The sequence below is a fragment of the Lissotriton vulgaris genome, chromosome 9, assembly GCF_964263255.1.
Source record: "Lissotriton vulgaris chromosome 9, aLisVul1.2, whole genome shotgun sequence".
NCBI lineage: Eukaryota > Metazoa > Chordata > Amphibia > Caudata > Salamandridae > Lissotriton > Lissotriton vulgaris.
Window position 1 is genome coordinate 534,202,728 of NC_141697.1, and position 27,211 is coordinate 534,229,938.

The window sequence follows — 27,211 nt, forward strand, 5'->3', positions numbered from 1 at the left end:
AATCATAGCACTGAAATATCCATAAAGGATAATTCACAGACAACAACCCCAGTGAGCAAGGACCCAGATCCTACCACCTTTTTCCAATTTACTCCCCCGACAGCGGAACAGATCCAAAAAGAGATCCACACCATCAACTCGGGCAGCCCAATGGACCCATGTCCATCCAAAATAATGCATATTTGCTCCAAACAACTGAGTATAGTACTAGAAAAACTTTTCTCCCAAATCATTAAAACCAACATCTTTCCCGATGATTGGAAAATGATATCGATCAGGCCACTTTTAAAAAAACCCAACCTGGATTGAGAAAGCCCGAATAACTATAGGCCAATAGCTAGGATCCCTTTTGCCGCCAAAATTCTAGAAAAACTATTAAATAAACAATTATCCCGATACTTACTGGACAGCAACTGGTTGGACCACTTGCAGTTCGGTTTCCGTGAAGGGCACGGAACAGAAACCGCCCTTATTACAGCGGTGGAGGAACTCAGACAAGTACTGGACAACGGATCGAAGGTCGCCTTGATATTACTTGACCTATCGGCGGCCTTCGATACGGTTAGCCATGAGATCCTCATAACACGCCTGAAAACAGCACAATTGCATGAATCAGCTTGTGCACTCATCGCCTCCTATCTAGAGAATAGAACTTTCTCAATAGAATCTGGAGAGGCAAAATCCAATCAATTCAACCTACCATGTGGAGTCCCGCAGGGCTCCTCGATTAGCCCTACCCTTTTTAATTTATATGTCACCCCCCTTGCACAACTAATAAGGAACTGTGGATTCACCCCAATATCCTACGCTGACGACACCCAAATTGTGGTGTCAATAAATGAAGACGTAGAGAACACAGCAGAAAAATTTCAAATCTGCATGACACAAATCAGCCAATGGATGAGAACAAATTGTCCAAAACTAAACGGGGACAAAAGTGAGGTCATGATCCTAGGAGGGGACAAGAAAATATGGTCCCATTCATGGTGGCCAAAAGAACTAGGAGGATGTCCTGAACCAACAGAAAAGGTAAAAAATCTGGGAATCACTCTAGACACTAATCTCTCCTTTGACGCCCAAGCGAATAAACTGGCATCATCACTGTGGTACATTTTAAAAATGATTAAGAAAATCCTACCCTACCTACCACTTGACTCACGAAAGACAGTGGTGACAGCACTAGCCTTGTCCAGACTGGACTACGGGAACGGCCTATATGCTGGAGCCAGGAAGAAAATCCTAATCAAACTACAACGTCTGCAGAATGCAGCAGCTAGGCTGATACTAGGGATACCAAAATTTGAAAGAATCAGCCATAAACTTAGAGACCTACACTGGCTACCAATCGAAAAAAGGATACAATTCAAAACACTGTGCCTAGCATATAAAGCAACCAATGGAATTGGATCCCAATTTTTAAAAACCCATTTAAAAATATATGAACCAAATAGACCGCTCAGGTCCGGCCAAAAGAAAACAATCGCGGTACCAAGATTCAAGAAAGCAAACTGGGGCGGAAGGATCTTCCTGGTACACACAGCAAGAATCTGGAACCAACTACCGCTAGATATAAAAACCAGTCCATCACTGAAATCATTCAGAAAGCAAGTTAAAACGTGACTTTTCTCAGTATATCCCTAAATCAACACCTTCAAGAGTCAGAGCTGAATCACAGCGCCAAGACGCCTATGGGCATTCGCGCGCTTTACAAATGCAAAAATCAAATCAAATCAATCGAATGCGGCACTGAGGTCAACATAAACTAAATACAAATTACCTCCTTTTGCCCCTGCGTATTTGCCCATTAAAAGAGTCAGGTTAAGGGCCTGTTCTACAGTGCCCAATCCCTCTTGGAACCCGTACTGGAGATCGGTTAGGATGTTCTTCTCCGATGCCCAATACTGGAGACGCTCCAGGATTAATCGCCCGGCAACCTTCCCCAGTGAGTCCAAGAGGGAAATGGGCCTGTAGCAGGCTGGTTTATCCCGTTCACCCTTTTTAAAAATTGGTAGCAATACTGACGAGGACCAGGATTCTATTAGGCCAGCCTGTTAGACTGCGGACATGACCTGTGTGTCTATTGGGGACCAGAGATCAAGATTACTCATAAAAATATCGAGTGGTACTCCGTCGGGGCCAGGCGCTTTGTAAGAAATTGGACTTTACTGCCTCCTACATCACAGAACCCAGCACAGGCCCATGGAGGGGGTGCTGGTTCCTCCACTATTCAGGTGATTCAGTCCCTCCAGTTGCCCCTTGCCCCTCCCGAGTGGTTCTTTGGAGATCCCAAAAAGTTTGGCATATTTTTGGGACAATGCAAGTTGCACTTCATGTGCAAATCTGCTGTGTTTCCTGACGATCAGTCTAAAACGGCGTTTGTCATGTCTTACGTAGGGGGGAACGCTGCTAGCTGGTCTTTCCCCTTGATAGAGCGGAACAACCCTATATTACTTGACTTCTCTACTTTCTGTGAGGAAATGCATAAACTCTTCGATAGAAAGTCACACCAGCTTTCTTTAGACAGGGAACTCATTACATTAAAACAGGGCTCACAAGATCTCCTAACATACATAACCATATTTAACAGACTAGTCATTGAAACTGAGTGGCCTACAGAAAAAAGAACATCACTCTTCTATCAAGGACTACGAGGGGAATTAAAGGATGTTTTAGCCCAGTCGTCCATATGCCAACCACCTGCGATGAATTGATTGCTCTAACGGTCCAGCTAGACCATCGTCTTCAGGAGAGAAAGGGTGATCGACAACGTCTTGATACCCGGTTCTTGTTCCCTTGGCCAAAAGCTTCAATAACCGAATGCACTGAGTCCTCAGAGGAGACGGAACCTATGCAAATCAGTGGCTTACTCGGTCCCTTGAGTCCAGAAGAGCGAAACAGGAGACATAGCCAAAAGCTATGTATGTATTGGGGTAAGCCTGGCCATTACATCAAGGACTGCAAATCTAAGACCCGGGTGCTGTATAAAGACAATCAAGGATCACGAAATGTGCCTGTGGTTGAATATCCATCAGAGCATTCGGAAAACTGATATGCTCAAACAAGAAAGAGACCACTTGTTTGAGGCAGAATGTAGTAGAGGTCTTCCCTGCTGTGGCCAACACTGTTCAATCCTCTGTAGCCCATATGAATGTGTGTGTGACATTGGAGATATTGGGCGAAGAACCCATACTTGCACATGCGCTATTGGATTCAGGGGCAACCAGTAATTTTATTGACCAGACAGATGCGCAGGAACTAGGCATACCATGCATAAGAAAAGAGAAGCCAGAACCGGTAAAGGCAGTGGACAGAACTGCCCTGACGTCAGGTCCGGTGTGTTATCGCACCCAACGAATACCGATGCAGGTCAGCTTGACCCACTTCAAGACCATACAATTTGATCTCATAGACGCCGCAAACTTTAAACTTATCTTAGGAATGCCCTGGCTTACACTGCATGATCCATTGGTTTAGTGGGCAGCCCGCACAATTACCCTGAATTCTTCATTTTGTGCGGAACACTTTACTAGAGAAAGAAACCCAATACCATCCCAGACAGACACTCCAGCATCTTTACTTGCAAGAGGATGTAGTACTCCGAGTGTGTGCCTTATCTCCATGTTACCCTAGGAATACAAAGCATATCAGGATGTGTTTGATGAACAAGAAGCCAGCAAACTGCCTCCTCATAGGGAATATGATTGTGTGATAGACCTGGAGCCGGGTGCTTGCATTCCATGTAGCCACATATATGCCCTTACGGAGGCAGAGACCACCTATTTACAAATCTATCTGAAGAAGCTGTTATCTTCTGGTTTCATCCGTCCTTTTTCTTCTCCTGCCTCTTCGCCACTTTTCTTCATACCGAAACGTGAAGGAGGATTACAGAGCCATCAATAGAGTGACCAAGAAGAATAGGTACCCCCTGCCTCTAATCCATGTATTACTGGACCAGCTGTAAGGAGCCACCATATTTACCAAATGGGACCTCAGAGGAGCTTACCATTTGGTGCAAGTGTGGCAGGGGGACGAATGGAAAACAGCTTTCCATGCCAAGTTTGGGCTGTATGAATACCAGGTAATGCCATTCGGCCTGTCTAACATCCCCCGGTGCATTCCAATACTTCATGGATGAAGTATTGAGAGGACTGCTCGATGTTTTTTGCATTGTATATATCGATGATATTCTGATTTATTCGGAGTCCCCTAGAAGATCATATATATCATGTGACAGCAGTGTTGAAGTGACTACAGCAGTATGCTCTTTTTGCCAAGCTAGAAAAATGTATTTTCCATGCTGCTGAAGTTGAATTCCTGGGGTACGTCATCGGACCTGGTGGTCTTTTGATGGACAGAAAGAAAACTGAGGCCGTCATTCATTGGGAATCACCCACTAGTGTAAAGGCTCTTCAAAGCTTCCTTGGCTTTGCCAATTTTTACCGGATGTTTAACAAGGAATTCTCCAAAATGATACAGCCAATGACATACCTACTACGAAAAGGCGTCTCCTTCTTTTGGTCTGATGCAGCGGAACAGGCTTTCCAGAAGCTGAAAACATGTTTCACTAGTGCTCCAGTCCTGAGACTTCCGGATCCTAGTAAAACCCTACGTGGTGGAAACTGATGCTTCCTAATTCACCGTAGGAGGTATTCTTTCCCAAAGGCATCCAAAAACTGGGCAGCTACATCCTGTTGCCTTTTTCTCCAAGAAGCTATCTACTTGTGAGATAAATTACAGCATCACAGACAAAGAGTTGTTGGCCATAAAAAGAGCTTGCGAAGAGTGGAGACACCATTTGCTGGGACTAGACATACAGTAGAAATATTCACCGACCACAGGAACCTGCTTTTCCTAAAGAGCACCAGAGCCTTGACTCCTAGACAGCTCTGCTGGTCGCTATTCTTTGCGGATTTTGATTTCATCATTAAATATCAACCAGGACCACAAAATGGCAATGCAGATGCCTTATCAAGACCTACGCCTGCTCCAGACAATGAAGCAACATCAGCGGAAGAACCTCCCATCATTTTACAGAAGGCTGCCTTCCAAACAGAAATCATGGTTGTGACAACATCTACGACTTTCTTGGATGATGAAAAGAAACAACTAGAATCCATAGATCAGAGAGATTGGGTGAACAAGGACCCGCAACATAGATCTGTTAAACATGATTTGCTGTTTTATGACAAAAGGTTATATGTCACAGAACGACCGTTACAAAATCAAGTACTACTATGTGCTCATGATTCCTCCCTAGGTGGCCACCTGGGTAGGCAAAAAACCTTACAGAGTATGACCAGTTTTTTTTGGTGGGAAACCTTAAAGAGAGACACTGAACAATACGTCACTGACTGATCCATTTGTGCACAAGCTAAGGTCCAACATCACCAACCCAGTGGATTGCTTAGACCTATACCCATACCTCCGGCACCATGGCATACTGTCTCTATGGACTTCATTGTGGAAATGCCCCCTAGTCTAGGACACAATACCATTCTTGTAGTCATTGACCATTTGATAAAGATGGGTCATTGTATTGCTCTAACAAAATTGCCCACCTCTGGAGAATTGGCAGCTACATTTCTACAACATGTTGTACGGTTACATGGTCTTCCTGCAGTTCTCATTACAGACAGGGGATCCCAATTCACTTCGAAATTTTGGAAAGCTCTATGTGAAGTCATGAAAATCGATGCAAGACTATCTACGAGATACCACCCCCATACAGATAGCAAATACGAAAGGCTGAATCAAACCTTAGAGCAATACATTAGATGTTTAACCTTACATCAAGGGGGGGAGTGGAGAACACTTTTGTGGACTGAAGAATTTGCATACAATAACACAAACCATTCCTCGTTAGGATGTTCTCCCTTCTTTTGTCTTAATGGATACCATCCTAACATGCTGCCCTTTGAGCAACCAGTTGCTTCCACATACCCTACCATACAGGAGCATCATGCACACGTTAAGGCAGTATTACAGGATGCTAGAACACATTTAGAAACATCTAGGGATCAGGATAAACACTACACAGATAGGAAGAGAACACCAGAACCATCCTAAAAAGTGGGGGATAAGGTATGGCTAAACACTACGTTTTTGAAGTTTAAAGGAAATACCAGGCTGCAACCCAAGTTTGTAGGTTCTTATTCCATCCTCAGTGTAATCAATCCTGAAGCTATGAAACTTAGGCTCCCTTCCACATGGCATATCCATCCTGTGTTTCATGTGTCACTTCTGAAACCCTGTCTCCCAGGGACTAGGCTATCTGAGAAACCCTTGCCTGTAGGGATCGAGGGGGAGGAGGTATACGAAGTAGAAAACATACTGGATTCCAAGTTTATAAGAAGAAGGTTGCACTATCTCATTGAACGGAAAGGGTATGGTCCTGAGGATCGATCCTGGGAACCCTGTGACAATCTCCATTGCCCTGGTAAACCTGGTGGACCGCCGAGACGTCGGTAATAGGGAGGGGGTTCTGTCATAAATGTCACAGGGGATAGCCGGCACATATAGTATGAAAGGGGGAGTGAATGTATTAAACTACATCTCCCATAAAACCTGAGGAAAGGCGTCTTCCCTGCTTCCTGCCTGATGCCTTCCTATCTACTACATACGCCCCTCCTTGATACCTGTCCGCTGCTTGTCACCTGATATCGGAGATCGGACCGTCTGAAGCCCTGAACTAACTTGCTGCACTTCGGTGGAATTAGACAAGCCTGGCCGCTTGTCTTCGTGGATTCCGTGATCCCCAATGGATTCTGTGTTTGTTTCGGGCCGAGCGCATTCCGCGCTGGATTAGTTACGTTTTGTAATCGCGTGCAGGGAAAGCCTGTGGGTGCGCGGAAGCAGAGCGCTTGTCGCGCTGGATTAGTTAAATTTTTTGACTCTCGTTGCTCGCGAGCAGGGAAAGCCTGTGGGTGCGCTGGAGCACTGATCTGAATACTTTCGGCATTTCAGGTTCCTCTACGCGCAATTCAGCGCTGGAACCAATTGCCAAAACTCTGTTTGGGGAGGCGCATAGAAGCGCTTGTTTCATATTAACTGTTTGTGGCGCTGGAGTGCATCTTTTCAGCACGAGATCCAAATTTCTGTGGAAAGTGCATGGTGGCGCTAATTACAAAGAAACCTCACACGCATGGAGTATGCAAAGAATACTGAAAAGCGTGTGATTGTGTGAACTTATCCACATCCCTGATAAATACATTTCTACAAGTTTGGAGCAGCTGAAAAGCTTGGATCATTTTTATTTATTCTGGCTGTTTATTGGAGGACGTATCCTGAAGAAACCCAGAAAGACACAGATGGTGTTTTCCATTTGTTTACCGATTTTCAGATAAGTACTAGCCTATCAAGTATTGAACAGTAACTATTGTCTCTGTGTTCAGAGGAAATATATCACTGAGGAAAAGTGATCCAGAACTATATTTATTTTTTCCATTTACTATATTTTTGATATTTTTGTGCCTTTTGTAATGGTATATATGCGGCAGCTAAATTCAGTAAGTGTAACTCCTCACATATTACATTGATAGTAATCTGAAGTTATATGTGAACTGATGTTTATGTGATTGTCTCTCACACAGGGAACACAAGACTACCTGTTGAAGTGAGGCTAGAACAACTCCACAACTGCACCTAATTGTGTTCCTAGTTGCAGCATCTTTATTGTTTCCTTTGTCCCTTTTTTCCCCTTCCCCTGTTATGGTGGTGTCTGCTGAGTTTTCCTATACTCGCAGGTGGTTCCGTAGAGAGGGAAAGGGGAACTTAGCTTCAGTCATCGCTCCCGCTGTATCCAGCTAATCAGGTTAGTGGTAACCTATGTATCTGTCATGACATTATGTTTAGGATCTATCTATGGGGCAGATTTACTAAAGACCCATGCAATGCAGCACAGCTACAAAAGTTGATGTGCTACGTTGCATGAGAGAAAGAGAACAGGACAAGTCTATTTTTATATATATATATATATATATATATATATATATATATATATATATATATATATATATATATATATATATCAGCACAGAATCTTCACACTTCCACAGCCCAGCGGCGAATGAAGAGACAGACCCCACGTTGTTCCAGGCAAGATGTTTTATTTGGTTCCTGTGCCTTCCAAATGCAACGTTTCGACTACTGGCGTAGTCTTGTTCACACACCTCATTGCACAAAGTGGAAACTTTTTAAATCTTTAAGCAGTGTGGACACACCCATCAGGTCCCACCTCCAAACGTGAGTCACGTGGTAAAACATTTAAAACATCAGATGTATTAAAGGTACAGTGCCCAATTATGCAAGTTTGAGCATTTATATAATTGCATTGCTACGAAAATAAATTTGTTGAGCTTATGCAATGTACATATTTACAAGAATTGCTTTAAAAATACCCGCTTGAATGCGCATACTTTAGTGACTGAGAGACATTAATTGCCACATACGAAGTCCATGCATAGTACATATTTACAAGAGTTGCTAAGGAAATACCCGCTTGAATGCGCATATGTATTTATCCTCAGAGACACTATTAATGCACTTGTAGTATTGTGCTATTAATTAGGTAGTTGTCCCATACATCTTACAGACTCAACAAAATATAACCGCGTAAATGCGCTATTTAACCAATATTAACGGTTAATCAAACATAGGTAATCAAGTACATAATGCATACAACAGAATCTGTCTCATTAAGTATAAAAGCAAATCTACACAATCCATAATAAATCTTGTAATTCATGGCATTGACACTGCTATCTGATGCTTAAGACCGTCATACAAGTGACTAAAAACTGTATACCAAAAACAACACCCAAATATATTATACATTTATACATATAACATAGATTCGAATTCCTATATATGGCAAAGTATATATGTACATCTGTACATTATTTATATATCCCAATCAAATTTATACAGGAAATTATTTCATCGAAACTAGTGTGTATCCCTAAAAAAGTGCTGAATAAATAACCAGTGCAAATTAATCACCAAAATACATATAACTAAAGTTTCATGTGTTTGTTTAAAAAACTGAACTGCTTGAAAAACCAAAGCAGTTAAACCCTTACGGGAACAGGACTACAGAATACCTAAAATTAGGTGTTGTTATTCAGAATTTCATATATTTACACACACGCGTTATTTACATTTATATTCAATGTGCTCACATCATGATCCCTATATACATTGTAATGCAGATTTATGTACAAAGATGGATGTTCCTACAGAAAGTTGTGCAAGTCCTCCGTTGCATTCAACCCATTTGGTTGTTTGCTGTCGAGCTTGATTATATATTGCGTTTCCAACCGGCGCAATAGTTTATCGCGGTCTCCCCCACGCCTCAGGGGAGCCACTGCGTCAATAACATAATAGGTTAGACATGATAAATCCCTATTGTGTTTGTTATTAAAATGACGCGCCACTGGATATGCTCCATCGTGGTTAACTATAGCTCTTAGGTGCTGTAGTATCCTCACATGCACCTGAGAAACCGGTCCTCAGAAGCTTGTTTCCGGTCCAGGGAAGACATGGCTTGGCAGTTCGGGCTGGACTGTTTCCACGAGGCACAGGGTCAGACTGATTTGCATATAGCCATGTCTGAACTGGGGTGGCAGAGTGGGCTTAAGAACGGTGATGGATTAAACCCAGATCTTTTGACTGGGTGTGAGTGTTTGATTGACTCAGATGCTCCGTCCATCACCACCCCCTGTTGTACCGCTTTTGGCCACCATAAGTGTGGCAGGGTATGCTCAGACGTGCGTCCCTTGCTCACTTTGCCACTGGATTCAAGCAAGCTGGGCTGAAGACGGCTGGAATGCCAGAAACAGGCCCTCGGAAGCTTGTTTCCGGTCCAGGAAAGACATGGCTTGGCAGTTCGGGCTGGACTGTTCCCACGAGGCACAGGGTCAGACTGATTTGCATATAGCCATGTCTGAACTGGGGTGGCAGAGTGGGCTTAAGAACGGTGATGGATTAAACCCAGATCTTTTGACTGGGTGTGAGTGTTTGATTGACTCAGATGCTCCGTCCATCACCACCCCCTTTAGTACCGCTTTTGGCCACCATAAGTGTGGCAGGGTATGCTCAGACGTGAGTCCCTAGCTCACTTTGCCACTGGATTCAAGCAAGCCGGGCTGAAGGCGGCTGGAATGCCAGAAACCGGTCCTCTGAAGCTTGTTTCCGGTCCAGGGAAGACATGGCTTGGCAGTTCGGGCTGGACTTTTCCCACGAGACACAGGGTCAGACTGATTTGCATATAGCCATGTCTGAACTGGGGTGGCAGAGTGGGCTTAAGAACGGTGATGGATTAAACCCAGATCTTTTGACCGGGTGTGAGTGTTTGATTGACTCAGATGCTCCGTCTATCACCACCCCCTTTTGTACTGCTTGTGTTAATTTAAGGCAACTTTGGAAAGCATCAAAGAAAATTCCAAATAAACATTTTACACCAGTTTGCCGCTTTTTTGTGGTTCAAACCTGGCGCAGAATGTTGGTAAAAATGACCCTGAAACTTCTGATAATTGTCATTTAATGCACCAATTAATTCTATTGTTCTAAAGCGAAACACTTTCACATCATGCATAGCTCGGTTTGTGTTATGACGCTTAGAAAAAGCCATATCATTTGCTTAGCCCTGTTGTTGTGTAGCATTTTAGAATCCAAGCGTAATTTACCAATTCATGCCCTTATATAGGTACAATTCACATTGCCCTTATATAGGCATTAAAATCATACCCATATTTAGACATAGCCCATGCAGTCCAAATACAGGCATGGCTACTTCCCCTTGTTCCAAAAAGCCACGACGATTTCTTGGAAAACTCGGCTTCAGCAGTCAGGGACATCCCCTTGCTTGAATATTGATTTATCCTAGAAATCATGCAGTTTTCAAAGAACTTCCATTCCCTTTGTAGTTCTCTTTGGTGACGTTATTATGTTTGACTTTACGTCAAACTAGGCACCTTCAAGGTATAAATATGCCTACACTTGCCCTAGCAAACACACCGTAGTTCAGAGCAGCTAGACTATCTACTTGCCTGACGCAGGTCGCTACAGCAAGTGCCGAAGGAAGCCGACCCTCCAGCTGACGCACTGACAGAGAGGCTGCCGTTCTCTCGCCAAGAATCCAGCTCCAGTGTTTCCAAGCTCCCCTCGTGGGGTGTTGGGAAATCGAGTCCTGAGACAGAGATACCAGACCTCCTTCATTCTAAAACCAAGGTACGGAGATGATTAGACCCTAAGAGAAATCTTGGATAGATTCTTGGCAAAGTAACTAAACCTATGCTACACCATACTTCTTCCCTCGTACTAGACCTAGGTTAGGTACATTGGGGTAGACGTATTTTAGAAGCACCAGTTGTGTACTTTTAGCTTTTGTTATTTATGTATATATTTTATGGCTTAGAAACCATACCATGATTTTACAGTATTATTTTATAATACTCTTCTTGCTGTATGCATTATAATTTACAGTCAGTATTACGATTCTAGCAGTTCATTTCTTTGCATGAGAAAGAAGACTGTTCAATAAATCCTTTTATTGAAAACGCCTGTCTCTTTATTTCTCTGCACCTCTGATGAAACGAAGCATGCACGATTGACTGAGTAAAATATCTATCTATTGTTTCCACAACTCTGAAGATATGTTTTATCTTGGGGAAACAAAGTTGTCATGTTTATGCGGTTGTCAGAAACTAATCCCTTCTTGTTTATTCTAGAAAGTTTCTAGTGACCTCTGAGCTAGCTGGCACTCACAATTAAGTCTAATATATTTGATAGAGACGCAGTCGACCTCAGTCCTATGTCAAATCTATAGGATATATTATTCCAATGCGCGGAGCCTATTGGGAATATAGAAACTACACTACACTGTGTTGGCACTCCTTATTTTTTTTCTGCCTGCCCGCCCGTGCATTTTCCCAGAAATACATTTTCCAGTTGTGGCAGCAACAGCCCTTTACAAGGGTCGGGCAGCAGGGGTAATAGGAGAAGTGAAAACACAAAGACTCGTTAACTGATCAATGTATGTATTCGGTATTTATTGAGCGCACATATCACCCTTAGGTCTCATAGTGCTTCGCTGAAGACAGAAAGCTAGAAAGGGGCAGGACCAGATGTTAAAATAACCACGTTTTGAGGGCTATCAATGGTTTTTTTTAAAGACCTGTAAATACTTTGAATGTGTGTGAGGTGCCAGCCCCAACCCAGCCCATGACAGTTCAAGAACTGTGTCTGTCCTGAAAGCTGAATAGCCCGGGCTATGGAAGATGACGGGGGTAGGGGCTAAAGCCCTTTTAGCCCAGTGGGTGTTGCGCGTCTGCATGTGACAGGACAGAAGAGCACGTAATATGAGTAATCCTCCCAGTATTGCCAGATTGGGCTATTTCCCACACAAATGGGTGAAATGTTTCCCATTTGTGTGAGAGAAAAAACAAATGGTGGAAGGAGTTTATGAGGCTGTTGTGTTCATTTTGTAAGCTAGGGCTGCACCTCAGCAGTGTCCGCCTCACCACACTATATCATTATTGGCAGTTGGACCACCAGCTCAGCTGCAGCCAGGTTGGTAGTGGCAGCCATGGTGATCAACAATGTATCCCTTGTCAGTGTCCCTGAGCGAATGGACATTAAGCACACAGGATGGTTGGGCCTGATTGGCCAGTGACTAAGTACATCAAGAAACACATCGAGCCCACCGGCCGGTATGTAAGCTAAAATGCCATTTTATTTTATTCAATGCACAATGCTGCATAACTTGTTTCAACCTTCCTGGGTCTTAGTCATATGCATGGAGGAGTGTTATTCATTTGCAATATATGGTGGTGACGTCCACCTGCAAGCCCCGACTCGAGAGGCTGGGCATTCCTCTAGCGTCATGTTACCTTTGGATTTATGGATTTAGAGGAGGCCCGCCGGCTGCAATAAAGAAAGGAGGAGCGAATAGGTCAAGGCAAGGCCACTGTGAAGAACGTGGAGGCCTGCCTCAGTACTTTGAACTCTGACAAGCAATTGGAGCAGCCAGGGTTTGCATGGGTTTCCCTACCCAGCGCAGACCGGGAAGCAACTTTCAATATGCACTAAGGCACTTTAACATCCTTTCTTTTTTAAACAAACAAACTTGAAGGCAGACGTGTCGTCTTTTGTGAGTGGGAGGACATTTCTTTACCAAGCTCTATGTGAAATTGACTTATTTGAGGCAATATAAGTAAGTAATTGACCAGCACAAACGCAATGCACCATGGATAATGTAAATATGAGAGAATATCTCTAAACCATTGGAAAATGAAAACTGTACATGCTTGAGATACTGCAGACTGCATTTGCTTCTAAAATCAGGAATTTAAAAACATGACTGGTATGAACTGGAACTCACTCAATATTTCCTCAATATCTATTTACCGTGTGCCTTAAAAGACGAATGACTACCTACCCCGTATTTGCATATGACGAAGACCCAGGAGGGTTGAAACGCATCATGCAGCATTGTGCCTTGATTAAAATAAATGGAATTTTAGCTAACATACCGGCTGGTGGGCTCGATGTGCTTCTTGATGGAGGAGTGTTGTTCATTTGCAATATATGGTGGTGATGCTCACCTGCGAGCCCCGACCCGAGAGGTTGGGTATTCCTCTAACGTTATTATCAATCAAGAAGAGCTGCTCCTCGCCTTTCGTTTCAGCAAAGCAGACGTGGACCACCAAGTAAGTGATTTAAGATGATGATGATTTATTGTCGGCCATAACGCGTTTCAGTCCAGCCGGACCTTGATCTCATGACAACGCTGCTACGTATTCTCAACCTATTTAAAGTGCTACTTGCTTAATGTGATTGGTGGTAAATCATAGACATAGAAGACTCATTTGGTATGGTAGTCTTAGAGTATTTGGAACATATAATCCAGAACTATAGTAGACGTATAAATACTGAAAATGATTTAGTATATCGAAATACATTAACAATGTTTAAAATTATATTGTTAAAAGAGCAAAGCCAATAAATACATTTCATGAATTGAATTCAATAAATATATAAATATTTCTAGTATAAAAGGCATTTGCAATTGAATACTCATGTCCATAAAACACATAACTTGGATCAATTCCTTGTATATTTCCATAATCATATTGTAGCTGAAATGCTTCCATAAAATTCTCTCTATTTGATCTTTTAGTTCTCTACAGGGTCGGTAAGGTCTATTCTTTAATAAATGCTTGTGCTACTAACTATAAAGGTTATAGTGTCCTATCTAATCACCCCCATGACATCTTGTGTCTGAAGTTACTAAAACCTTGGTGCTTTAAATATAGTGCACGTATTTAAAAAACCATGATGGTCAATGGCTAAGGTAAGACGGCTGCCTCACTGCACGGTATCCACCGTGGTATGTCATTTTGTTCCTATTTATCTTTCAAATTAAGTGAATACGCGATTCTTAGACATATAAGTATTTAGAAACATGAAATATCGGAGTATATAAATATATAACCCTGTCACAGATCTTAAATCAAAACATAAATATATAAATATAAATCTATCACAGATCTTAAATCAAAGCATGTAAAGTGTTTTAAAAGCCATGCAGTGCAAACCTGACTAGGTGGATTTCACATTATCTCATCATAAGTAGGTATAGAGATCCTCTGTATTATTTAACCCTCCAGGGGTCTTACTATCGATGTTAAGAATATATCTTGTTTCCAGTTTCCTAAGTTGGCCTTCCCTGACACCTCTTTAGGTGTTATGTATGGCATCAATGACATAGTAAGAGAAGTGTTTAAGATTGTTTTCATTTGTTTCTCAGAAGTGTCTGGCGATGGGATATGTGGGTTCACAGTTATTTATCTCTCTAATATGTTGCAAAATCCTCTTGTTCACCGGTAATTTGGTGCTCCCAACATATTTGAGATTACAAGCGCATTCAAACACGTAAATGGCGTATTCAGTTTTGCAATAGAGAAATTTATTGATTTTAACGTCCTTGTCACTAAAGGCAGTAGAGTACGTTTTCTTGTTCCTGCCATACAGACATGCTTTACACGTCCTGCACTTAGTGAATCCATTTGGTTGCATCAGCCACTTAGAGGTATATGTTGATTCTGGGTTACTGGAGACAAGACTATTATACATGTAAGGAGCTCTCTTGTATGTTCTACTTAGTTTTGGAGATAGCTCCGTTCCTATCACTGGGTCATTTTTAACTGTTGGCCAATTGCGCTGCATGATTTTCTTAATTGACTTTTCTTGAGCACTAAATGCAATTATAAGTCTCAATTCATTAGGATTTTGTTTGGGACTCTTGGTAGTGATTCTGTCTCTATTAGGGATTAGCAGTTGTTCTCTGTCTAAGTTCTGTGTTTTATTAATAGCTGCTTGTATGGTTTTATTTGAATATCCTCTGGATCAAAATCTTTCCTTGCTTTCCTGTTGGGCTTCAAATCTCTGGGGGTTGCTGCAAATTCTCTTAAGGCGCAGCATTTCCCTGTAGGGAATACTCTGAATTAAGTGTCTGGGGTGAAAGCTTGTAAAATGAAGAACTGAATTGCCAGTGGCTTCTTTTCTATATACCCTAGTTTCTAATCTGTTTTTTGGGGTATATTTCAACATCAAGAAAGTTTATATTGGAGTCACGGATAGTGGCTGTGGAGCTAAGGTTGATGTTATTTTTGTTAATGCAAGACACAAATTCCATAGCTTCTCTTTGCGATCCTTCCCGCACAATGAACAAATTATCTATGTATCTGTTAAACATTTTTACATTATTATCCATATATTGCTTGTGAGTGTCCATGAGGACCAGCTCCTCCCACCAGCCCATAAATAAACAAGCATAGCTGGGGGAGAAGCTGGCCCCCATAGCCACTCCTCGCATTTGCTGAGAACAGGTTATTATTATGCAAGCAAAAGCTTATCATGTTCACTCAATCAATCAATCAAAGCATTTATATAGTGCACTACTCACCCGGAGGGTCTCAAGGCGCTAGGGGAGGGGGGTCCGCTACTGCTCGAACAGCCAGGTCTTGAGCTGCTTCCTGAAGGCGAGGTGGTCCTGGGTCAGGCGGAGGTGGGTCGGGAGGGAGTTCCAGATCTTGGCGGCGAGGTAGGAGAAGGACCTTCCCCCTGTGGTGGCTCTTCAGATGCGGGGGACGGTGGCGAGGGCGTGGCCGGTCGATCGAAGCTGGCGTTTGGGAGCGTAGAAGTTGAGGCGGCTGTTGAGGTATCCTGGGCCTTGGTTGTGTAGGGCTTTGTGTGCGTGGGTGAGGAGACGGAAGGTGATTCTCTTGTTGACCGGGAGCCAGTGCAGGTCTCTCAGGTGTCCGGAGATGTGGTCGCGGCGGTTTACTAACATCACATTGTGTTGGGGCAAGCTCGCCTTGTTTTTTCCCAGAAAATATTCAATTGCACGTATTCCGTTATTTGTGGTTGATACAAGTGTATAAGGAAACAACATCCAGATTTAAAAGCATATGGTTACTGTTCCATCTAAAATCTTTCAATTTGGAGATAAAATCACTTGTGTCCCTTATATACGAGGGTAGTTGTTGAACCCAATCTTGTAAAAAGTAGTCCGTATATTTGGATGCATTTTCTAGTAGGCTCAGTTGTGCCAAAATGATTAGTCTTCTGGAAGGTTTCAGAGCATTCTTATGAATCTTAGGTATAAAATAGATTTTGGGAACAGTTGAGTAATCTCTTCTAATGAACTGATATTCGTCAATAGTTAAAAGTCCAGCACTTTTCCAAGCCACCAGTTTTCCATAAAAATCATTAAAAAATCCCTTTAAGGTCCATGCATTACTGATCCCATTGCATGCTCTGTCATTCAACTGAGACATTGCCTCATCCATGTAATCTTTTTGGGCCCATAACCCCACGTTGCCTCCTTTATTCGAGTTTCTAATGACAATGTTTTTGTCTTTTTGCAGTTTGTTTATAAGAGAATAGTATTGCTTATTTCTGTTCTCATTTTCCGCTTGATGTTTAAAGTTTTGTGATTATATTTTTTAATTTCACTGACAACATTACATAGAAAGGTAAAAAATCATGAAGAAATAAGTTAAGCGAGAAGGGCATATAGATGTGCGTTAAAAGCAAGGAAGAAATGGCTAAGGGAGGAGGCATGGAATGCCCTACGAGCTGCATCAGAAATGAAAGACTCCTCAGCTTTATGGAAAGCGGAAAATGCGCCCTTTCTAATTGATGCAGGGAGGGCAAGCATAGAGATGGCGATCTCTAGGGATGATTGGGTAGATCACTTTTCTAAATTATACTCTAATCCTAGACCTGAACCAAGTTTGAGCGACTTGGCGGGGATAGGGTAGAAGTCCACATTATTAATCACCATTCTCATCTCCAACTGCATCTTCACGAAATTGAGGAGGCGATTTGACTGAGGAAGAGTGGCAAAGCCCCAGGGCCAGATGGTATCCCGGTGGACCTTTTTAAACACAACATAGATGTTTGGGGACCGATTTTAACTCAAGTCATTAATGCATGTATCTCAACCAGCCTTATTTCTACTTGGAGTGAATCGATCTTGGTCCAGTTTTTTAAAAAGGGAGATAGGTATAATCCAGCATGTCATCGGCCCATCTCGCTCCTAGACTTCACTGTTAAAATAATCGGAAGAGTAATCCTATCTAGATTACAGGTCTGGGCAGACTACCAGTCCATTATTAGAAACATCTAATATGGGTTTGAAAGGGCCTCGGCACGATAGATCAGTGCCTACATTTAGAACTAACTATTACTAAATATACCAAGGCCAAAAGGGGCCCTCTTTACCTGGCCTTCGTGGATCTGTCCGCGGCTTTCGACTGCGTCATCCACAACAAACTCCGGCCAATCATGGAGAAGCTGGGACTGGAGCCATCTTTAATCTCCCTAATGCAAGAATTTTACATCGGGGCTAGAGCCAGGGTGCGATTTGGCATAGGGGGCGAGTGCACCGACCATTTTATCGTCGGAAGAGGAGTAAGGCAGGGTTGTGTCCTGGCACTTTATCTATTTACCCTGTATATTAACAACTTAGATTTGGTATTGAGAAAGGAATGCCAGTACCTCCAGAGGGTAGGGATGCGTTCACTCCCTGTGCTCATGTACGCCGATGATGCGGTGCTTATGGCCCGCACCCCAAATAGTCTCCAGAAGGTTTTATCCAGTTTCACAAGTTTTATGTTCAATTTAGGCCTCACAGTCAATGCGTCCAAAACATTCATACTTAAATGTGGCTTGGGGAGTAATAAGTGCCTCCCGTTCTCCCTAGAGAAGAATCATCTAATCTGTGCCAACACCTTCTCATATTTGGGGGTCCTATTTGAACGTGCTGGCTCATGGACACAGGCTGTAAACCTAAGGAGATTGCTATTTTCCAAGGCCGTGGCAGCCCTGACTAATTTTGGCAGAAAATTGGGTAGACGCCCCCCCAAAGAACTACTCTATATCTATAAAGCTAAATGCCTTTCAATAGCACCATCTGGTGCGGGCATATGAAGACATGTAGACGTGACATCTTTGCAGAGGTCTGAAAACAAATTTCTTAGATATTTACTTGCTGTCCCTGCCAGGGTCTCCACCTTTAACTGTCACTTGGAATTGGGTTTATCCCATTTAGAGGATGTTATTTGTATTCAACCAATCCTTCTCTGGCACCATATCTGGACCACAGAGTTGACCAGTCTAAATCGCCAAATAATCAGTGACTGCTGTGGGTTCGATGGGGTTTCACATATATGGTGGCTTAAGTACGTTAAGGAATTTTTGTGCAAACTAGGCCATCAAGAACATTTTGACAACCCCATCACTCTGACTAAGGTAGACAGGAAAGTTTTTTATTCCAGCTGCTTGGAATATCTTGAAAATATAAGAACGAATACAGTTTCAAAAATCCTCAGTCTTTGGGCATCAAAACATCCTGACTACCTTTAAGATGCAGCCATACTTAATTTATGTTACTCTTGATTTTGAAAGATTTTTATTAACACGATTTAGGATGTGTATTGTTCACAGGTTATTCATCTTCCCAAGACATAATGATTGGTCCAGACAGTTGCCCAATTGCCCATGTGATGACATGTCTGCGGAATCCACTATGCATGTTTAATTCTTTTGTAAATTTTACAGAGTCCAGAGAAAAATGTGGATACTCCTAGTGCTTAGAACATTAGGGGACCCGTTAGGATGGCGGGCGGATCGACCCCCCCAGGCCGGCAGTAGCCACCACCGGGGGTAATTCGCCCACCATCAGTGCTGGAATGACCCCTCGCCATATTAGTATGGCTGGGGGGCCCGCAGCGGACGGAAAGACCATCTGCCGATTTTCCACCCCCGATGCGCGCCCCCATGGACTCCAGGGGGTGGGGGGTGTACATGGGGTGTACCTATGGTACCCTCCAGCAGTTCCATGCACAGCATGGCAGGTACCGCTCGGTGCACAGCATGCCTTTCTGCCATTGTGGCGGGCGATGCTGAGTGCACCGCTCGCCACAATGGTAGGACTGCTGAGTTCGCCCGAATACTGTGGTGGGCGCATCCCAATGCTGGCCACGGGACCACCGCCCTTATGGCGGGTGGTCCCTTTCACTGGTAGGATGACGGGCGGACAAAGTCCGCCCGTCATCCTAAAGGGCCCCCAGGTTTGAGACCTTGTCATCCTGCTTTTTTAGTTATGCAATCTTTGGGGGAAGAACTTATAACTTTAGCTGTCACGTCGTTTTTAAAATCCGTTTTTAACTGTAGAAAGACTATCCTCATGTAAGAATCTGTACTGTATAATTTATCTCATAATTCCATGGCCTTTTATCTATATTAGCAACATGAGTTTTTATTGTTCTATGTGCTTTTATGATTATTCTTTTAATCGAATAAAGCTTGATTGATTTGATTTGATTTGACAACATTGTCACTAAAGATGTCTATGTCATCCCTTGGTACTATAGGGGTAAAGGTGGACTTTTTCTTGAACGGCGTCTTTTTCCTGAAGGTTCCAATGGGCAGATTTACTATTTCTGGCGCATCTCTGATAATCAGCAGGGAAGCGCCAGAAGAGTTGTGATGCATCTACCCACCCGTGCGCCACCACTGATGCGTCGCATTTACAATGCGGCGCACCGTGGCACAAGGATGGGCAGATGCGTGTCGCATCCCCCGTCGGAAAGGCGTGCACTGCTAAAGTTGCGTCGCAAGCACGACGCAGCTCCAGCAAGGCTCGGGGATGCCCTATCCCTAACATGCTGCGTCAATCCTTACGCCTGCTTCAAGGAGGCGGAGGGTTTTGACGCAGCATGACCTTAAAAGTGACTAAGTGCAATCTTGTAGATTTCACTCAGCCAGTTTTAGGAGGCGTTCCTGCGCCTGAACGCCCCCCAGCGCAGGAGCGCCTACATGTGGCGCAGCGCTTTACAATGTGACGCATCTCCCAGATGTCTCACATTGCAAATACCCCGCAGCATGGCGCTGGCTTTGCGCCGCCGCTGCATCACAAAAGTGACGCAACGGCGCCGTAAAAGAGGCCCAAGGGGCTTGTAAATCTGCCCCCAAGTGTTTGGGATATTTCAGGGTTAAGTGTGGTTGACATATCCTGGCTGTCTGTGCACTCATTTTCTTGATGCAACTCCCTTAGAGTCTCCAGGAGAGATAGATCAGCCGTGGACGTTGATGTCAGAGAGCCGTCTGTGTCCATTACCGTTCGAATGTGGATATCTGCTTTTGATTTCAAATTCTGTAAAGCATGATATTTTTGAAGTTTCAGCTTGCGGACAAAATTTGTATATGTCCATTCCCGTGTTGGCATAGTCAAAATTGGATTCCGGACAGTAAGACAATCCAAGGGCCAAGATTTGTTTTTCGGCTGCATGCTTGAGATACTGCAGACTGCATTTGGTTCTAAAACCAGGAATTTAAAAACATGACTGGTATAAACTGGAACTCACTCCAAAGAAAGTCTTTCCTCAATATCTGTTTACTGTGTGCGTTAAAAGACTAATGACTAATTACCCTGCATTTGCATATGACTACGATCCAGGAGGGATGAAACGCATTATATAGCATTGCGCCATGATTAAAATAAATTGAATTTTAGCTTACATACCGGCTGGTGGGCTCGATGTGCCTCTTGATGGAGGAGTGTTGTTCATTTGTAATATATAGTGGTGACGCCCACCTGCGAGCCCCAACCAGAGAGGCTGGGTATTCCTGTAGCGTCATATGTATGTATGTGTGTGTGTATATATATATATATATATATATATATATATATATATATATATATATATATATATATATACACAAAGGATAATCAAGTGCATGCGACCGTGGGCGCCATCTTAGAATGTTATATGAAATCTCAATTGTCAAAGCAAGATAATACCTTAGAGAATTTATAGTGCATGTAATGCATCACTTAGAAAAACAACATTTTGAGGGAGTGTTTTGGTCCAAAGCTAAGACAATAAAAGTGATATGTACACAGAAACAGTGATCAAACTAAATGTAACATGGCTAGTGTTCCCCTGTTCCGGCCCCCACTTTTATTGTCTTAGCCCTGGATCTAATTTCTTCAGATCCTGGTAGTTTACCTATTTAGAGGGCTCAACACTTCCTGTAAATATTTTTTTTCTAATTGATGCATGCGTGGTAATGGCGCCTGCATTGTATTGACGCCGCGGTAAAGGCATGCATTGTAATTGCATGGGTGGGTCCACCATACAACCATTTAGTACTTTTTAGGTCGAGCAGACCTACCCTCAATGCGTGAGCATTGAAGGTGTCTGCTTCAGACCTATTGTGGCCCGTATTTAGGAATGAGGACAGCTACCAGACGCGCGCTTTGACGAGGTCAGATTTCACCTCGGGAGCGAGCGTCTGGTAGCTGCGCATGCGCAAAGCCCTTGCTCAATACAGACACAGGCAGCCCCCACCCCTCTGCATGCACGCACGCACACACACACACACACACACACACACACACACACACACACACAGGCACGCGCATGCACACGCAGGCACACGGCACACATACAGGCACACTATCCCCTACCTCGCATTCTCTCTCTCAATCACACACAGTCACGCATGCGCACACACATTCCCTCGCGCGCACACACGCACGCACACACTCTCCCCCCCTTCCCTCCTCTCCCCCACAGGCATACACACAGGCACGCACGCACGGACTTCGCTTCAGCCCTGGGCCCCACTCACCAACTGCGCTCTTCCGGCGGGGCTCCTCGCGGCGCGTCTCCTCATGTAAATCGGGGCTCCCTCAGGTCAGAGGAGCCCCGCAACAGGCGCCACACTCCTCCTTCTCCCCGGCCCCCTCCTGGGGACCCGGGCTACCTCGGACGGCAGGGCGCTCCATGCGCCGGCAGCCGCGGACCTCGGGAGGCGGGACTTCCGTCGGCCGCGAGCGGATTGGCCGGTCGGCCAAGAGCTTCCGGGTCGCCGCAGGCAGCGCGGCAGCGCCTGCCTCCCAAGGCATTTTTTACACCCCTTAGTGCTTGTTTGTAAGAGGTCGTGCAATATGGACCACATTTTTTGGGTTGTGCGGCCCTATTTTTGTCCCAATCCGACCCTGCCTACACCAACTAGTTATTCACTGGTGACGCATTTGCTTCAAGTCACATTGTCACAAATTCGCCTGAAATGGCAAAATATACCACGCCCTCTGCTGCCATAAGACCCACAGAATCTTAGGGTTCACTGGCTCGGAATTCTCAGGACAGAGGACACACAATAATTTGGGACTTCTAAATTCCGAGATACAAAGACGCTATAACATCGTGAGGCAGTGAACCTTGTTCCTCTGTGTGCTTAGGAGGCTTCCATGAACTCCGCGTACGCTGCGTACCTGTAAGAGTGCACTAAACGCGATGCCCCATCATTCGTATACACAACTATCATTTACAGTCCGAATAAAATATACCTCTATTTGCTTGAAAAAAAAATTCTGCCTCCTTAAATGATTTTCAGTCGCCGTCTTTCATAGTTATTGAAGCTAGTGGCAGACAGCTAGACACAAGGGTAGAGTTGAAACTACGGAGTCCGAGAGGCAGTTCTGTGTGCTTTCCCCTCTACAGCTGCGAAGTAAATGAAGGGCTGAACACGCTGCTCATTAACCCGTGAGGCATGTGAATGAGTGTGAACGCGCGCGGATCCTTGGCGCGAGCTGCGCGCAGGTGTAAATGAACCGGCGCTGCTAGCTTTACAAGGAGAAGTCAGTGTTGATGCCGCAGTGTGCAGATTATTCACAGTCAAGCATAGCTTCCCTTCCAGCTTTGTTAGCGAGTTCTACAAATTCACTAATAAGTGCCAAATCCGCTATTTATAGGCGCGAGACAGCAGGGTGGTATGGAAAAGATGTCTGCGTTATCCTAGATATTGGTAGTGCTTTGTATGCGACTTTCAGAACAACAGCCTTCCTTGAAATGCCAAGCCCTCTCTTCCTTTAGGATATGGAAGTCGCGTCTTTCCTTTTAATTTTCTCTCCTCCTTAATAATCTTCCAGGCATCAGCATGGCCCTTCTTTTCGTTTTTTATGCATTGTCCTGTCCCTTTCCACTCCAGCCTGTGTGTGTCCTGAGACAGGTTCGATATGCGTTCTGGCACTAAGGCAATGGCAGATGTGCTGCACAAAGAGCCACTGTGGGCTAGTTTTTCGTGCCAATTGTTTAGTGTTGAATGCATACAATTCTAAGAGTTGAAGCAGATGAGGCGAGGTTACAATGACGGCATAGTCTGTGTGTTTGCAAGCATGATACACTGGTGTGTTAACAGCAAACACGTTGAATGCAAGCAGGATACACTGGTGTGTTATTAACTGCAAACACTTTGAATGCAAGCAGGGTAAACTGGTGTGATATTAACAGCAAACACTTTGAATGCAAGCAAGATACACTGGTGTGTTATTAACAGCAAAGACTGTGTATGCAAGCAGGGTACACTGGTATGACATCCCAGTAAAGTCGATGTGTATGCAATCAGAGTACACTGGCGTAACACTCATAGCTAAGTCTTAGTGTATGCAATTTGGGTACACTGGCGTGACACTCACATGCTAGCAAAGTCTGTGTATGCCAATAAAGTCTTTGTGTATACCCGTACAGTACTCTGGCGTGACACTCACATGCCAACAAAGTCTGTGTGCATGCATGCACTCATGCCAGTGAAGTCTGTGTGTACGCAAGCAGGGTACACTGGCGTGACACATGCCAGCAAAGTCTATGTGTAGGAAAGCAGGGGACAGTGGCTTGACACCCACGTGCCATAGAGGCCCGTCTGTATGCAAGCAGGGTACACTGGTGTGACATTCAAATGCCAGCGATGTCTGTGTTTGCAAGTAGGGTTTAGTGGCATGGCACTGACATGGCACCAAAGTACAGTGACTTATTTAAGTATTAATTATGTAAAAAAAAATTAAAAGCCATTGTTATTTGTAATATCAATACATGTAAGTCACGTAAATACAACACATATTGCATTACAAGTGCTATATGTGTCACATTTGCAAAAATTATAACTATTAGCATTGTAAATGACAAAGCTATTACTTTCGCTATTTTCAAAAACAAAACCTAACTAAAAAATTTGTCATTTACAATTCCAATAGCTCAAACTTTCCTAATGCGAGACCTATTGCATTGCAAATGCTTGTTCTTTATGGCAAATGCATTCTTGCGCCTATTTTAGATGCAAGGGAGAATTTTGCGCTAAGAAACTAGCACAAAATGCCGGAAGTAAGTTAGGTAAAAATCTTACTCCAAGACCACATTTAGCAAGCCCGAGCAGCTATTCATGCTTACTATTCATGTTCTGTTGCATTTGGCACCGAGGAGTAGTTTTACAATAACTGGCGCATCCCTGCATATCAGCAGGGATGCACCAGTTATTGTGCGTCACGGCAGACACCTCTTACGCCACCATGGATGCGCCGCATTTACAATGCGGTGCTCCATGGGGCAAGAATAGACAGATGCGTGTCCGCGCCCGCGATCGGAATTTCCAGCACTGCGGCGGAATTCGCGGGGTTAAATATGTTTATAAACAATGCATGGTAAAGGCATACGTTGTAAAAGCATACGTGATCTATAAAAATGCGTGTTGAGTACTTCCCAGCGTTGTTTCGTCATACAACCCAGACCAGCAGCACCAACTGGCACGAAAGCTGCAAACGCCTTGAGTTCTTGGCATCCACTGAGGGAGGTGACCCTGCGGCATTTAAAAGGACTTTCTCACAGATCTCGAGGAGACACTTGGCGCAGTTTAGCTAATGCTAGACAAGCTGCCTTGATCCAGCCCAATTAGAAAGAAAAGAAACTCCAGGATTACTGCATTTTAAGCCCTTTGGTTGGAAGTTATTTCAGACATCTGTGAATACAACGTAATCTCCCTCGGTGCGAATGAGGGAAAATGCCTCTTTCCCAGTTTTAATTAATTAGCTTTTAATTACTAAGCATCCCCTTTCAAAGTCAAGTTCACATGCCTCAGGGTTAGGAGAAAGTAAGTGTACAACAATGATTAATTCATGTGGTTGCACAAGTAAGTGCCAGTTAGTCTGCCATCGCTTGTCCCCATCCAGCTGTACCACTGTGGGTGAGGGGTGCCATCTGCGAGGGCATCTCTGGAGAGGAAGGTCTGAGCTTGGCACACGCTGCTGACTGAGATCAGGGTTCTCCAAGGGAAAGGAAGCTCAGTGAAAGGTTGCACTGCAGTCTCTAGCCACTTTTCCAGCCATCCTCTGCAAGTGCATGTCTTAGAGTGGGAAACCCTCTTAATTTGGACAGATTATAGAGACATGCTTTTGTGTTAGCTGCTGACATCTGTTACAAGGAACGTTCAGTCAATTGTCAGCTCAAGGTTGGTCCCCACGTGCAAGGGCGTCGCTTCCTTTGGCGCGACAGGTGCAGTGGCACTGGAGCCCAGAGGCCTGGGGGGGGGATCTGAACCCTGGTTATTGTTGTATTTTATCATTCAAACAGCAGCCAAGGGGTCTATTTCCTTACTTGCACTAGAAATATTGGTTGACATACCCTTTACCAGGGCTTGTTTTTTTTCTTGCGGTTGCTTCCTCTTTCCTTTTACTGGAATTGTGTACCGACAAAGCACTGACACACACTTCCAAAACCACGTCCATGTTTTTTACTTTTGTACCAAAAGGGCTGTATTCTCTTATTCAGTGGCAATAAAGTAACATATGACCATTTCATCCCCAATATTTGTTGCCTTAAAACCAATAAAGTAGAAAGGTAACTATGGTGCACGGTGTACCTGTGTGCATTTGGCAGTGTTAATAAACAATCATCAGAAATATTTAACAAGGCATTACAACATTAACATCTTTGGACGCACATGCATTCATAAAAGGCAAGAAGGAATTGTAAACCTGCCCCCTTTCTTTTGTACCTAACGGACAAAGAATTTAGAAAAGGGGTGCATCTGGTTCCAACCTGGACCTCAGTATATTTGTTGAGGGAAACACGCCAAGGAGTTTTTTTAGGTTGATAGAGCGCGCAGGTCACCGACTATAAATTTAAAATACTCACCTGGGCCCATAATTAATAACACGTTTTCCTAATCAGGTAACCTATGCGCTGACTACCAGATATTTTATTCTACTAGGTCCTATACCATTGACTTACCAATTCTCGTCACTGGTACCTATAACCTATTGGATCAGGGAGTCAGCATAAAAGACAGTTCAATAAACAAGTAACATTTACACTCGTATAATAACCACAGACTCAGGAAGTTTTAAACTCTTTATCTAAATTTCATCAAAGTCATGATCCACAGATTTGAAAGCAATAAGACTATCAATAATCAAAATCAGAAATAGTGTATAACTATGCAAAAGATATATTATGCCAATCATTTAGCAAAAGTATAACGGGAAGGTAAGAACAAGGAACATGCTATTTGATTAAACAGACTTCGCAAAATTCTCTAAGGGTAGAAAAAAGAAGGAACATACTAAATAACAAAGCTTTACGCAATTATCAAAGGGTAAGTAAAAGAGGGAACATAATACACAACAATGAAACCAAATTGACCATATAACTAAAGGGCAGGTAAAAATGGAACACACTATTAAATCAAATAACCAAGTTTGATTACTTTAATGGGAGGGTAAAGAAAAAGAAACATCTATGCAATCATGAAACGCGTTTTAGCATTCAACTACAAGGAGGTTAAGAAAGTGGAACACGCTATTAAA